The sequence below is a fragment of the Misgurnus anguillicaudatus genome, chromosome 15 (assembly GCF_027580225.2).
Source record: "Misgurnus anguillicaudatus chromosome 15, ASM2758022v2, whole genome shotgun sequence".
NCBI lineage: Eukaryota > Metazoa > Chordata > Actinopteri > Cypriniformes > Cobitidae > Misgurnus > Misgurnus anguillicaudatus.
This window is the reverse complement of record NC_073351.2, coordinates 25,022,208-25,039,422: the sequence shown is the minus strand read 5'-3', so window position 1 is coordinate 25,039,422 and position 17,215 is coordinate 25,022,208. Positions and strand designations below refer to the sequence as shown.

Below are 17,215 nucleotides of genomic sequence, written 5' to 3'. Positions count from 1 at the left end.
GTCATAGGTATTTCCGTTTGTTACGGTGAAAACAAAGATGAGCCAAGTTGAGGAGTGATTTAACTCAAACTGCAACAAACTGTTTATTTACTTCCATCATTGCTGGTCTTCTCAAATCATACACAACAAGTTGCTGTTTTTTTTTCGTTTGTGGGTTAACTTGTCAAGCTTCTTCTTCTTTGACGGTCACGCTGCTACTGTGGTTACACGCGTGGATACTGCCTACCAGCGGTCTGCGCGTGTGTTTGCACGTCGACGCGGACGACGACGCAAAAGTATAAATGAAAACCGACGCGGAACCTACGCCATCGCGGCTACGCCGTAGGACCTACGCACGACTATAACAAGCCCTTAGGTGCCACACGTGTGGTGTTTACTGTCTTTATTTTTAAAGTTAGTACGTTATTTTTTTGGCCATTTTTGCATTTATTAACAGTGAATGAGTAGAGGACAGGAAAGTACAGGGAGGAGAGAGGGGTATGGGATCGACAAATGACCACGAGATGGGAATCAAACTCGGGTCATGTCGGAGCGCTGCCCACTACACCATTGGCTCCGACATTTTTAAGTTATTTTAAGGGCATTTTCACCTTTAATTGTTAGACAGTAAGATGAGGACAGGAAAGTACAGTGTGGGGAAAGGGGAACACCAGGAATAGACACCTAACCGGGACTGCACTGACTACATCAGCGTAGTGATTGTATACTGTATATCTTACAGTATACAATCTTAACAATAAAAGTGCTTCACGATGCCATAGAAGAACCATTTTTAGTTACATAATAAAAAAAATTTGTAATGAAAAAAGGTCCTTTAGAAGAAATTGTTTTTTTAAGGAAACGAAAATGGTTCTTCTATGGTTCTTCTATACCCCTTGGTTTTGTTTCACATGCTTTTTCTCCCTGTTAGTGGCTTTTGCTGTTTGTAATGGGGTTTGGCGATGCACATTGCCAGATCGACATTTTATGTGCAGTCCAGGGGATACATTAATGACACTAAATTAGCAGCCTCACTAATAAAAGATGAGCGGAGGGTGGGTTGACTTAAGGAAGAGGGGAGGAAGCACCTGCACGTGGGTGGCTATGCACAGCAGCTTCTACGAAGTTTGTGCCGGGGGTGGAGGAGTCATGAACAGCTGACCAGGGCAAGGTGAAATTCAGAAAAAAACATATCCCCTTACCTAATTACAAAAATAACATACCCATCTCTGGAATTTCCCTCTGCCTGTTGTTATTGAGACATATCCAACAAAATTAATTACACACAGCTTTCTGTACACACATGTCAGGACTGTAATTTTTATCATTACTTTTATTCAAAGTGTGTTCATTAGCGAATGTTTTTGTGTACATAACTTTTTGCTTCCTCTCCCGCATTCTCATCTCCACTGTTTTCCAGAATTGTTATTGCTCTTTGATGATAGTAAACAAAGACTACGCTTGATTCCCCATAAAAAAGCGAGTGCGTGCCTAAATCCTTTGAGAGACAATGTACATCAGTAATGTAATGACCTCTTAAAGACAAAATGATGACTATCCCCTCTTCAGCCCCTGTCCTCACATCATCATTCTTCTGTCAAAACGATTCAAACAAAACAACTATACAGATGATAATACAAGTAAGTACGTCAATGTTAGGAATGCAGAACTTCAGTTCGTTTAACATTGTTGTTTTCGCCATTGCACGTTGAAATGTTTATCCATTTGACACAGAAACAGAGACTTGGCCATGTGTTTGTAATAAATTTCGCGTGTGCGTAACCAAGGGACTTTTTACACTTGCTGCATAAAGACGTCGGATTTAGATGGAAGACTTACGTGGGACTTTGAAAGACTAAACCAATTATCACCTCATCCCTCATTGCAATATTCTGTTCGGAGGATGTTATACGCGCTCTCCTAGCATTAATCACTCAATGAACTTCTGCCCGCTCTCATATAATTACACTTCTAGTAATTGCCCCCAGCCGTCACCCTCTGCCTCCTTGTGTACCATTCAAAGACCGCCACCGCCTTTCTAAAAATAGGTTTGCTTAAGGAAAAACACATGTGGACTGTAACCGAAGAGTGCAAACAATGTACGAGAAAGCCTGATGGATTCGGAGCAGGGGTTTGAGAATGCATCTGTCATCATCAGTCTTCAAATGTACTGCGTTCAGGGTCCAGTTCATCAGGTTTGGGTCACTACTGCTCAAGCTCATGTGATAATCATCCTCAACTAATATATGTTCTGTGTCCAGACCTGAAAACCCCTTAAAGCTTTTATAAATTGATTTATGTAACTAGTACAAAGCTTACGCGCTTACAGTGCATCAAGTACGATGCTTATATTTGCGTCACTTAGTATATATATATATATATATATATATATATATATATATATATATATATATATATATATATATATATATATATATATTAGTATATATATTAAAGTGATTCCTATGATTACGAGCCCGTGACCCACTTTTAGTGCTATTTAACACATTTTTTTGAGTGTAGACAATATATGTGCAATAGTTGAGCATTTGACTGTCGTCTATAATAACAAAGTGCATTAAAGTAGGAAAGATTATTTAAAGTGCAGGTAAACACAGAAAGATCATGTTACATTATGGTCTTTATGCTTTAAATCCATTGAGCCACAGATTTTCAAGATATATAGAACAAATGAATTTTTAAAATAAAACTCAAACAATTAAATATTATATAAGAATGTTACAATTGTCAAATTATCGAAATAATATGTTAGTTATAACAAAGTGTTAAATGTTCTCTCCTTTGTAAGCCGCATCCGATAAAAGCATGAAAATATTGTCAAATTTGTTTGGATTTTTACCTTAATATTTTAGATTCACACCTTCATGGTTCATACGATTTGTCACGTTGTTCATAACTTCACAAACAGCTTTAACTTTAACAAGTTTAACTTTGGTGTGGAAGCAGAGATCAGGGGAAGCAGATCTTTTAGACATATTCGTGACATTTCTGGATGCACACAGAGATACTTTTATTGTTGATGGTAAATCAGCACGTAGGTTTTGTGAGTTTGTTGGAACTACTGGAAAATCTTACATCCAAGCAACAGAAGTCTGTTCATTGTTACATAATAATGCAGTTGAAATCAAGTTTATGTTGGAATTTTAAAAAGGTCCAAATATCACCATTTAGGTACCTTTTGAGGTACCAATATGCACCTTTTAGGTACAAAAGTGTACTTTAATTTAAAGGGTACCACCCAAATGACAACTTTTGAAACCGTTTTGCAGAGACATTAATATATAATAACACCTTTGAGTGTGAATAACTTTTTTAGCAAGATACACTCACCTAAAGGATTATTAGGAACACCATACTAATACTGTATTTGACCACCTTTTACCTTCAGAACTGCCTTAATTCTACGTGGCATTGATTCAACAAGGTGCTGAAAGCATTCTTTAGAAATGTTGGCCCATATTGATAGGATAGAATTTTGCAGTTGATGGAGATTTGTGGGATGCACATCCAGAGCACGAAGCTCCCGTTCCACCACATCCAAAGGATGCTCTATTGGGTTGAGATCTGGTGACTGTGGGGGCCATTTTAGTACAGTGAACTCATTGTCATGTTCAAGAAACCAATTTGAAATGATTTGAGCTTTGTGACATGGTGCATTATCCTGCTGAAAGTAGCCATCAGAGGATGGGTACATGGTGGTCATAAAGGGGTGGACATGATCAGAAACAATGCTCAGGTAGGCCATGGCATTTAAGCGATGCCCAATTGGCACTAAGGGGCCTAAAATGTGCCAAGAAAACATACCCGACAACATTACCTCACCACCACCAGCCTGCACAGTGGTAAAAAGCATGATGGGTCCATGTTCTCATTCTGTTTACGCCAAATTCTGACTCTACCATCTGAATGTCTCAACAGAAATCGAGACTCATCAGACCAGGCAACATTTTTCCATTTTTCCTGGTGAAGTCTTCTGCTTGTGTAGCCCATCCGCCTCAAGGTTGTGCGTGTCGTGGCTTTACAAATGCTTTGCTGCATACCTCGGTTGTAACGAGTGGTTATTTCAGTCAAAGTTGCTCTTCTATCAGCTTGAATCAGTCGGTCCATTCTCCTCTTACCTCTAGCATCAACAAGGCATTTTCACCCACAGGACTCCCACACACTGGATGTCTTTCCCTTTTCACACCATTCTTTGTAAACCCTAGAAATGTTTGTGTGTGAAAATCCCAGTTACTGAGCAGATTGTGAAATACTCAGACCGGCCTGTCTGGCACCAACAACCATGCCATGCTCAAAATTGCTTAAATCACCTTTCTTTCCCATTTTGACATTCAGTTTGGAGTTCAGGAGATTGTCTTGACCAGGACCACACCCCTAAATGCATTGAAGCAACTGCCATGTGATTCATTGATTAGAAACAATCTTCTATTTAAACACTCTGATATCTCCATCACAAAACATTTGTAATCTCTCATTCAACTAAATTTATACCCCAGATTTTCATCCTCAAGTGTAGTGAAATTCATGTTTCGAAAGAGGTTAAAATAATTGTATATTTTTGTGAAACCTTCCAGAAGCATTGTTTTTGAAAGAAAATAGTAAAGCGTGATAATCTTTGTTGAAAACAATCAAAAACTATCAGCAGTGAAAAATATCCATCATCGGTTTCATACATGACTTCCTATAGCCTACTGACACTGTCCACTGCTGCCGTAAAGCATCATGCCTGTTTTTCTTGAAAGATTACACCGATCTGTAATAAAATAAGGTTCCTGGATTGTGTTGATCGATGGAATGGGTCATAATGTTTTCTTTCCAAACAGAAATTGCTATTATGGCGTATTCAAAATGACCCTAGGGCATTACACACTACGAGTGATAAGACCCAGAGATCCCCTTTACTGTCTCCTTCTATTTAATGTTCTGTGCAGTGATTATAAATGAGAAATGAGTCTCTCTGTTAAATCCTGTGTGACTGCTAAACCATTTAAAGCTACTCTCACATTGCTCATACAAGTTATCCTGATATATGTTTTGAGATTAGAGGTTTTGGTCTAGTTCGGTCGTATGTTGGATTATTTAAATCACCAGACATTCCATAAATTCATCCAAGTAAAAGGAGAGTGTCTTTTCAACACCTTCTGTGCCCCTGCTGAACACTTTAGATTGGGTTTCAGTCCAGAGGTCAGATGGGGTTAATTTGGCTATTGGGAATTTCTGTTTAGTCCTCCACTATTAGGGATAAAATAACTATGTTAAATGACATTGAATTTGCTTGTTTTCAACAATCTTCACTTTAAAAATACTTTGCTGCCTTAAATTTTTTTGTTAAGTCAACTCAGATTTACAAGTTATGCCAACAGAGATGAGTTGTCACAACTTATAAAATATAGTTGAGAAAAGTCAACTTAAATTTAAAAGTTATTACAACTCACCTGTAGTTATAACAACTCATCTCTAGTCAAGATAAATAATAGTAAGTTGAAATGACTTGTAAATCTGAGTTGATTCAACAAAAAAATTTAAGGCAGCAAAGTATTTTTTACAGTGTTGTTGTAAATCTGTAGTTTAAATAATGTAACTTTTGCACCTTTTTATTTTTACAAAATAAATGATCAAATAATGGTCCGAAGCTGTCACTGGGGCAGAATCCTTTGAAAAGGTCCTATATACACTGTAAAAAGTGAAAGTTGGATCTACTTAAACAAATTACTTGAATTGGTAACACATTTGGTTTTGTAAACTTACATTTTTCACCTAAAGTTGAGAAAATTTAAGGATAAAAATACGTTTGAAAATTATTTCAATTGGAAACACCTAAAAAGAAATCTAAAGAATTTTCACTGAAAGTAAAAAAAAAATTTGGTGAAAAAAATGCTATATTTTAGGTGTTACAGATTAAAGTAAATTTAAAAGTTAATAATCCAACTTTTTTACAGATATGTATACATTTGGTACCAATATGTATCTTTGAGGTACTAATGTGCACTCTTTAGGACAAGTATACTTTTTAAAAGGGTACCACCCCAATGGCAATGTAAAAGTATTTTTAAGTATAATCAACTTGGATTTTTGATTTTTTTTATCTTGACTAGTAATGAGTTGCTGTAACTTATAAAATAAAGTAAAAATAACTTAAGCTTATTCAACTTTATTTTATAAGTTACAGCAACTCCACAAGATAAAAAAAATCAAAGTTGAAATGTAAATTATACTTAAAAATTTAAGTGCACATCTTTTTACTACAGTGTAGTTAACTATTTAAATGACGCAAAAAATATTTTGCATAATGCATACCTCTACACTGTAAAAAAAATGTGAAAATGTTTAAATATTATTATCAAGCTTATAAGTTTATTTTATAGAAGTTTTCTACAATAAAGCTTTAACTTTTTACAGTCATAAATGTGACGTGTTCACCCACTGTTTTTAACACGTTTTGGTCCGGCACATCCAGAATGTGACTGTCATATAATAGATATTTAAAAGATAAAGACAGACAGAAAAATGAGACTTGTGGGAATATTTCATCTCACAATATCAATTTTCTGTACTTTGAAAGTGCTAGGCACGATGCTATGAACATCTTTTTGTAGTCTTTGCATGACCCCTGTTAACCAATGTTGACTTTGCATGACTCATTTGCTGTAGGCTGTTCTCATATGATACTTTTTTATTTTCATAGACTTTTCGAGAATAAAACCGGCACAGGTTCAAGACCTGCATGAAGAATTTAGGTGAGAGACTGAATCACCTGTTAACTGATATGCAATGGTCTGTTCAGCTTTTAGTTTCCATACAAACCAGTGTGAAAAGCAAAACATTAGAAAATATCCCAAAGTGCATTTCAAGTGCACAGATTAAAGCTTCTTGCTTTCCTGCGGTGTTGATATACTCTACATAGTATATAGGCTTTAATTAAAAATTAGGTCAATGGATCATTTATCAAATGTGACTGTGAACATTTCATGTTCCAAAACTTATTTTTGAATGATTATTTAAATATTTTTCTTGATAATTTTTCACACTTTATATAGTCATCGCTAATACAAAAGTGATGACTGAGAACTTCAAGCACTGCAGGCATGCGGCAAATGCAGAAGACAAGCGTTCTGCTGAAGTTATGACACATTCTGACATCACTACGACCGCAGCCAATACGCTGTCAAATTAACAGCACATTGAGTTACCGGATGAGTGACACACTGTGGTTAAGGAATTAAGACTGTTTCATTCCTAAAGCATTTTTATGGCATTTCAGTTACATTAATAAACTTTGTGGTTGTGACCCCTGTGCTCACTGCTGGCAACATTTGAAGCAATTTGCACATCTATCAAACAATGACGTGCTTGAAAAGCACATCACGATCTTTGCAATCTTTATTGTTGAGATACGTCAAGAACTCGCCCATAAAAACAATGTAAGCCCCCAACCCATAAAACAATGTAAGCTATTGTTTAAAACACCTATACAACAATTTTAGGAAATCTTATAAAGTTTGCTAATTGGTCAGATTAGTTCTTAAACGCTATGTTTATGCAACCGGCCACTGTTTACATGTGATTAGAGTAGTTGAACTTTAACCAATAGAAGTTTCACAACTAATCATATCTTCCTTGTTATGAAACATAGAAGATGAAAAAAATGTATTTCTCTATGCAAACAAATACGTGACAACATTGACAATTTTGCACTCTTGTTGACTTTGTGTATAGATTTATTCAGACACTGCCTTTGATTTAGATTAATTTTATTTACCTTTATTGCTGCTGGACTTTTTTATGTTTTTAAAGAAACGGTATTATATGTATTCTTGTATTGTGTTAGGCTACTTTTTTGAAATATTTTTTCCATCTCTGAGTAAATATTTGCATTTATTTAGTCCCTTTTCCCTGGCTTTTCTCCGAGCTGTCCATCCTGTAATATTTAAAGCACATCCAGTTCTTAAACGCACTAGACCGTCTGCTCCAGCTGGCTACAGATGCAGAGAGTTCAGAGGTGCTTGTATTGAGTTTCCCTAATAGTCTTTTTTCATCCAATAGCCGGAGGCAGCTAGAGACCATGACGTAGACAATGTTTGCAATAATTGTTATATTTTATGGGTTCAGGGGGTAAAGTTTTGTTTATGCTGTTAATAAAATCATTGTGATCTTTTGCACTGCACTTGAAATAAGATTTATTGCATACATTTGAGAATCTGCAAAGACAAGCAAAACCACTAGGTGGTCCATTAAGATAAGATGGATCAAACACTCACATCCTAAAAAGGGAAAGTTCACTAAAAAATGAAAATTGTCTCATCGTTTACAATGTTTCACCATTGTGTTGTTCTGTATAAGCCTATTTATTCTGTTGAAAACAAAAGAAGATATTTTGAATAAATGATGGTAGCATACAATTTTTGGGTACCCATTGACTTCCATAGTAGGAAAACAAATACTATGGAAGTCAATGGATACGTCAACTGTGTGCATTGTCATGTTCTGGGTTGTTTCAACCCAAAATGCTGGGTCCAATTTAAAACATATAGGGGAGGTTTCCCAGACAGGCAGACTAAAATGCATGTTTTAGTTGTAATTTAAATCCCAGACAGGGTTTAGATTAATCCAGGACTAGGCTTTTTAAGTCGTTTTTGAAAAAACATGATGTGCATTTTGAGACATATGACACTGATATATGTTAAGATATGTGAGTGCAAGGTGTTTTTAAATTAAAACTCAGACATGCATTTTAGTCTAGGACTAGGATAAGTCCTGTCCAAGAAACTGTCCCATAAACATTAATGGGTGATTCTCGTGAAATTAGACTTATGAGGTGTCATGAAACATTTTGATAATAAAAGTAAATGTTATCAAAATAAGAAGCATACAGTTACAAACATCTCTTCATGTACTATTTTGCACATGATTTCAAATGACATACAAACCAATTTTGTCGTTTTTTCGCATTTAAGGGAAAATTTTTCATTACTGCACTGTGTCCATGACTGGATTTGGGTTCTTTGACATGGAAACATTTATAATTAAAAAGTCTAAAAAATGAAAAGGTTCAGTGCATGTTATACTATAAACATTTACAGTAAAGAAACATGTGGTATTTGGTGATCATTGGTAAATGTAGAGACAATAATAAGGAATATAAATGTGTCCAAGACCAATTTTCTCATCCTTCGCAACAATTTTCAATCATTGTTTAAACCCTCAATTAACTAACTTTTTTTTTATTTAGTTGGAAGGGACATAATTGACTGTGACACTCGAGATGGCTACCAGGTAAGCAGTTCTTATTTTTTCTCTCCAGATAAAAGTAAAAATTTTCTTTGTAAGTACTTAGACAACTTTTTAGTTCTCATTACCGAAACATGAGTTTGTAAATGCATATATTTAGTGTAAAATCATGTTGCAGTAATGATAATTTTTGATAATGATAATCTAAAAAATGTAAATAATTTTATAGGAATAATTTTTAAATCCTAAAAATAATGGTTATAGTAAATTCAGACCTTAATCTTATATATGCAAAAATAAAAATAGAATCACCCTAATTTAACCTTATGCTGGGTTTGTCCCTTGATGATTGTATAGTTCTTGAAATCTACACTATTTCATTTTTATGCAACTGTCACCAATTGAGCTCTTCAGTAAAATATTTCTCTCTGTGTCCCCACACAAGAATGACGAGGGGTCTAAACTTTGTCACGTTGGACATCTTCCAGACATTGGCTCTGGATTGTGAGTTCCAGTTTCCTGCCAAGATAGTAGGAATCTGTTTGCTGCCAGTCATTAAGACTGACCTAAAATAGACTTACTGTATAAGTTATTCTTTTATATAAATGCAAACCCACTATGGTCACCATTACAGCTCTGCTAGTGTTTGAACAGTGTTGCACAAATGTTGTTAAACATCAGACGGGTACCAGATGTGATTTATTCTGCGGTTATATGTGCCATGGTTGGAATTATGGAGCATTAACAACCATTTTTATTGTAGTCAATCTTACGACCACAACGTGATTAGAAAAAGGGATCATATGGAAATGTGAATTAAACAGATTGCACAACCATTGTACTGTATGTCTTAAAATCCTGTGTCATCGCCTAAATAGAAAAAAACTACTGCTTCTAAAGTAGGGCACTGCATTTTTAAAATAAGGGTAACACTACAATAAGGTTGTGATTGTTACCAGTAAATGCATTAGCTAACATAACCTAACAATGAGCAATTTAGAGTTTCAGCATTATTTATTAATCTTGGTTATTGTTAGTTAATGACTAATGGTACACTGAAAAAATGATTCATTCAATTTACTAAATTGTTTTAAGGTAAGTGGTCGCAAATCAATTTATTTAAGCTACAGTGGGGAAAATAAGTATTTGACACATCAGCATTTTTATCAGTAAGGGGATTTCTAAATGGGCTATTGACACAAAATTTCCACCAGATGTAGCCATCAAGCCAAATATTGAATTCATACAAAGACATCAGAACATTTAAGTATACAAGTTGAGTCATAATAAATAAAGTGAAATGACACAGGGAATAAGTATTGAACACACTTTATTTATTACTTTGTAGAAAAGCTTTTGTTGGTGATTACAGCTTCTAGACGCCTCTTGTATGGAGAGACCAATCGTCTGCATTGCTCAGGAGTGATTCTAGCCCATTCTTCCACACAAATGGCCTTTAAATCTTGAAGGTTCCTTTTATGAACTTTCATCTTCAGTTCTCTCCTTAAATTTTCCATGGGATTTAGGTCAGGTGATTGACTGGAGTATTCAATCAACTTGATTTTCTTTCTTTAAAACCACTTCATTGGTTCCTTGGCCTTGTGTTTGGGATCATTGTCTTGCTGAAATGTCCACCCTCTTTTCATGTCGCGGTACATTTCTCCATTCATCCTGCCTTCAATAATATGAAGTCTGCCAGTACCCCTTGAAAAAAGCAGCCCAAACCATTATGCTTCCACCCCCAAACTTAAACTGTTGGTATGGTGTTCTTGGGGTGGTGGGCAGTGCCATTTCTTTTCCAAACATGGTGTGTAGAATGACTGCCAAAAAGTTCAATTTTGTTTTATCTGACCATACTATAGTCTCCCAATATTCCACAGGCTTCTCCAAATGCTCTTTCGTAAACTTTAACCGACCCTCAACATGCTTTTTGTTCAGCAATGGAGTCTTGCGTGGTGAGCGTGCATGGATGCCATGGCGGTTCAGTGCATTGCATATTGTTTTCTTTGAAACAACAGTACCTGCTGATGCAAGGTCTTCTTGAAGTTCTCCCCGAGTGGTTCTTGGCTCTCCTGATTATTCTTTGGACTCCTCGGACAGAGATCTTACATGGAGCACCTGATCGTGGCCGGTTTATGGTGAAGTCATGCTCTTTCCATTTCCAGATAATGGCCCACACAGTGCTGACAGAAACATTCAGCATTCTGGAAATGCACCTATAACCATTCCCATCAAAATGCTTTTCAGGTTTCAGGTGATCTCCTGGCTTTCTATGCCATTTTGCACCTTGTTCTCTTCATGTGTTCAATACTTATTCCCTGTGTCATTTCCCTTTATTTATTATGACTCAACTTGTATACTTAAATGTTCTGATTTCTTTGTATGAATTCAATATTTCTTTACAGTAAATGCTAAAATTGGCATGAATAAATAACGTATTGTTCATGCATTAGCTAATGTTACCAAATACAATATATTTCAATATTTTCAGCAACTGAGTTTACAAATGTTTACAGTCAGCAAGTACTAATTTATTATTTGTCTCTTATGATATTTTATTTAAAACCACTGACCCCAAAAAACTTTTGGTCCCTTTGTAAGCTTCTCTCTCTCTCTCGCTCTCTCTCTCGCTCTCTCTCTCTGTGCTATTTTCAGAGTTCAGTGTACATTTCAGCAAAAGCTTGCTGGTAAACAATATACTGGTTGAACTCCAGATTTCTGAAGCAGGCCAGACGTCTGAGCCAGAGGAATTATAAGGAGACACAGATTTTGAGGAGTTGGCAGTGAAGGGGTCAGATCCATGGGGGGGCGTTTTGCATTTTTTTGTCGAAGCACTTATGTTTTGTATTTGCTCATTTGCTAACATTCCTCTAAGAAGAGGAGAAACAAGGATGAGGAAGGACTTTGCCTTAAAAATGCCTCCTAGTTATTGGCATATTCACCGCTTCAAACAGATGCACAAGTGCACTCTGCCCTATACTCACGGCAGGCTCCCATAGGACACGAGAGGGAGAGCATTTAGATTGTTTGCTGTCTGACAGTCCTTTCTATTTAAACTTCTTCTTTACAAAGGTCCATGTGGCCACTGAGCATATTTATAACCATAAAGAACAATTGCGGAGAGGTTGGTTCAATAGGCGACTGGATTTTCTTTGAAAATGATCCAGGTTTGTTATAAAATTATTTCGGGCGCAATCTTTATCACAGTTCCTCAGGAAGAGGCCGAGAAAAGAGGTCAAATGGGAAATTACAGCATTAAATTTCTTACAGTATCTAATCATTGCTCAGAATATTTAATGCATTTTGCACACAACAAAAAGTAAATTACAATTTTGTTAAATCTGATAATACATATTTTCTTTATCAAATAATGTTTAAATGTTATTCTTGCTTGATATATTCACAATCTCATATTGAAATCTCATATAAACTTTCAACAACATTCGATTTTTTATCATTTAAAAAAATTAAATATAGCGTACAAATTATACAATCAATTGTAACAATGGAAATTAAGCCTGCTTCAATATTTTAGGAAATTTTGGTTGTAAAACAATACAAAAAACAATACGGGTGTGCATCTTGAGACAAAACAACACTATATGTTAAGATATATCAGTGCAAGATGTTTTTAAATTAAGACAACTCAAACGTGCATTTTAGTCTGGGACTAAACCCTGTCTGGGAAACCGCCCCTAAGGGTCTAAAAAAACCTATGTTGGGTAGATGGTAGGTTTAGGGCAGTCACAACTGGACATATAGCCAGAAACGCCAGGAGCAATAGCAGGTACCGTCTAAGAGTTTCTCCAGTGCCATAGTGGTGTAATCTTTTAGGCAGGGGTGCATGATATGCACCTCTAATTAGACCCTATAGTTTTTTTTCATATTGTTTCATAAACGTAATAGCCTACATTGAACGAAATGAAATATGATTGGAACGATTTTATGGGTTGGATGAATGCCTCCATGCTATCAGTGGTGAACACGTAACTAATCGATTCCATGGATAGCTGTGACTTTTTTATAACGCACTGACACATTCCAAAGACTCGGAGAATTGAAGCGAACATACAGCTCTCCAGAGGTGCGAGCAGCTTCTCTCACTGTGCAGATGTAAAACGCCTCTCTGCGGACACTCTTTTTACAGTATGTACGGAGGGGCCACGGACAGGCATAACCCGACGATGTATTCCAGATCAGGAATTTGATGTATTTCTGTTTCACATCATTTCTCTGGAATGTTGCGCTTGTGCAAAAGGCCCCAAACCGGAGCTGATGGATTCAAGGAAGTTTAAAAGGGGAATGATGGGATGCAGGCGCTGCTGGGGAGCGGGGCGCATCCGGAGCGCCTCGCGAGCACCGCCGTTAATGACCCTCTATCTCGTTGCGTAAAGAGACGCCAGTTAGCTCAGCCAGAACGCAGTGCATCTGGATTGCACATTTACTCGGAGCGTGTTTCTTACTCTCCGTCACTCATGTAGTATGCAGATATTTTCACAATGTTTTTTTTTAATACATAATTGTTTTTGAAGGTCGTTGAAAAGACATTTTAACTCAAATCTTGTGGGGTGGTGAGACGTGAGGTCGCTGAAGAAACAGCCATTGATGATGGATAAAGGGCTGCAGTAAAATTATTGCAAATGATTCTTAGGTTATTTTACTGCTGTTCTTTATTTATAAGTGCTGCGCTTTTTCTGGATGTGATTTTCAGATTTTGCAGGAATGCAAAGAATCGCTCATTTACATCACTTATGACGTCTTTTGCAATCGGCCATTGGGGTCATAGATGAGATAAATATTGCTCCTATCATCAACTATCTGAATGCACGCAAGGGCTGCAGTAATTGCCCAAATATTGAAGCATAAATTGACTGCATTTTTTTGCAGTTGCACGTCCTGATCAATATGGTTTTCATTTATAGTCTTAAATTAGAGATTACAATGCCTCAAACAAGTTCTTTGAAAAATATATTTTAATTAAAATACCTTGCAATCTGCCATTGGGATCATAGATGAGATAAATATTGCTTTTATCAACTTTCTAAATGCACGCAAGGATTACAGTATGAGCCAAAACATAGATGCATAAATATTGCAGTTCGTTTGTATATATTGGTCCATCTTTTTGCTTTTTGGCATGATGTATGTGTCGCAAGACCTCATACCTCTAGTTGCCCAATTAAATCACATATAAAAACTTTAATTCAGTGGTTTTCAATATTAACCCTTATGGGTTGTTGAGGCCATTTTTGTTTTTTATGTCTAAATTTGGCCACAAGTTTCTCTTTGTTTCAGCAAATGGAATGATTTTTGGTGACAAATCGTATATTGACACATATTTTCAGAAAATGCTTTGAAATTTTTCAAAAACTCAACAATATACTGTGGGCAAATTTACTACCCTTTCGGGTTGTTCATGTGCAGGGGGGCCACTAAATTGGACGGCTGTAAAAATGTATCAGATAATATTCACAAAAAAAATCATAAATCTGTTAATCACCCTCAGCACTGATCAAAACTACCAAATGCTTACAAAATGTCCACGATTTCAACTCTTTAATTGCCATGTTCATAAGTGGTGTCACTGATTTGATGACAAAAAACACACAAAATTACAGATTTTCAATATAAAAAGTGATTGGATTGGATTTTTTTGGCTTGTCAAATATTGGTAAAAACATTGGCTTTGATGCATTTTTAGTTTTTGTGCAGCATCAGTTTTTATTTTTTTCTCCCTAATTAGTTGACTTCCATTATAACCACTTTTTTTAATTGCAAAGCCATGAGACCTTATTATCATGCATTCTTGATTGTTGGCGGTTTTTCCTTTTGCTAAGAGGTAAAATTTGTGCAAAACCTGTGCAAAAAACAGAGCTTAATTACTGGCTTGTACATTGAGTTATATGAAGTATAACAGAATATTAGTGTTTCTTTCTCTCTCTCTCTCTCTCTCTCTCTCTCTCTCTCTCTCTCTCTCTCTCTCTCTCTCTCTCTCTCTCTCTCTCTCATATGCTGTTATACTCCATATAACTCAATGTACAGTACAAGCCAGAAATCAAGCTCTGTTTTTTGCACAGGTCTAAAGGGTTAATAGTGCCACATGGTGATCAACAGTAAAAATGCCAAATTTTACCTTTTAGCAAAAGGAAAAACAGCCAACAATTAACAATGCATGATTATATGATGTCATAGCTTTGCAATCAAAAAATGTCTTAATGGAAGTCAATGGGGCAAAAACAGTAAATGAGGGAGAAAAAAAATAAAAACTGATCCTGTACAAAAACTAAAAATGCATCAAAGCCATTGTTTTAACCAATCTTTGGCATGCCCAAGACTGTGAAAAAGGTCTAATCAGTGACACCACTTATGAACTTGGACAATTAAAGAGTTAAAATCATGGAAATTTTGTAAAAAAAAAAAAGATCAGTGCTTAGATTAACGATTAAGATTTATGAAAAAAATTAGGAAAAATAATAATCTGATACATTTACAGTCGTTTAATTTAGTGGCCATTGTTGTACACAAACAACCCAAAAGGGTAGTGAATTTGAAAAACCCACAAGGGTTAAAACTAGGAATGCACCGATAGGATTTTTTTGGACCGATACCGATTTAAACAGACAACTTCTGGCCGATACCGATATTAAACACTTGTATACAATACTATACAGTTGGTCTATTAGCTAGTTTATTTCTGCATCAAATTATTTTTACTGAACATGGATTGGATCTAATTAACATTCAACTGACCAACATAATAAGAGAGACACAAATTAAGCTAAAACAAATATAATAAGACAGCATGACAACCTTCAAAGGTGGTTTTTGCTATTCAGCATTTATTTTATTAACAACATTAACTAATTTTTTTTTACATATAATGGATTCAGTTAATTAATAAACAATCGGTATCGGCCTTTCTCGTGCTATTGCCGATATGCCGATGGTTTCAAATTCATCAAAAATCGTCCGATAAATATCGGCAGCCGTTACATCGGTGCATCACTAGTTAAAACACCTTTGCAGAGGTCTGTAAAAATACCATTTTTTCCTGTCTCATTGTTATAGTAAATTTAAAATCATCTATAGATTTTATTCTTGGTTTTATTCAGTGTGAATAGAAAAACTTACCTTGGTTTTTATTTATAAATTCTATAAATAATACACTCTAAAATATGCTGGGTTATTTTCAACCTATACTTGGGTCAAAAAAGGACGAATCCAACCCATTGGGATGTAAATTAACCTATGCTTGGTTGTTTTAACCCAACATGCTGGATTGTTTTAACACATTTTTAGGGCAAAAATAAACATTTTCTGTGTCAATTTAACCCAATGGCTGAGTTTGTCCCTTTCTAACCTTTTTTTCTTCATTTTTTAAGAATTTAGATTGACTAATTTAGAGGTACTAATGCACTTTTTCATTAACAGAAAAAGTTTCACCAAAAAATGCCTAACTTTGACTCAAATGAACCCTTATGTCACCATTAATACTAAGAGCATCAATATGTCCATATAGTTAATTATGCATCACAATTTCAGTCTTGTTTTAATGAATCCATGCCGTACAGAAAGTACAAACCTTGTTTAATGAGAAATTGCATACTCATTATCTGAATTCATTGCTTACCATTTAGAAATGAAACCTCAATTTAACTCCACCAATTCGAAACTAAATTCGTGTGTTGATTGTTTAGACTAAGCAATATTTAATCGCTTATAGACAGAAATAGTTTATGGAAAGTGTGAGTGTGTCAGGAATCCAATTATCATATCCTCAGAGAGCATGGTGGACTGAGAGGTGGCCAACCTTTTAATAGCCTCGTGTCACGCTTGATCAGGAACACATTTATGCACACGCCAGTTTAAAGACCTCTGCATCACAAAGTAAAGGTCTCCACCTCCCATTGACTTTCAGAAACCACATAAGCTATAACATATGTTGTTTATCATTGTTCGGAGAGCAGCTTATTTAAATTACATAAAA

General features: G+C 35.6%; 1 protein-coding gene across 1 annotated transcript in view; it reads left to right on the top strand.

The window, feature by feature from the left end:
* Nucleotides 1-17,215, top strand: part of c15h11orf16 (chromosome 15 C11orf16 homolog) — a 94,459-nt gene that overhangs the window by 29,216 nt on the left and 48,028 nt on the right. The gene's annotated exons all lie outside the window — the stretch shown is intronic.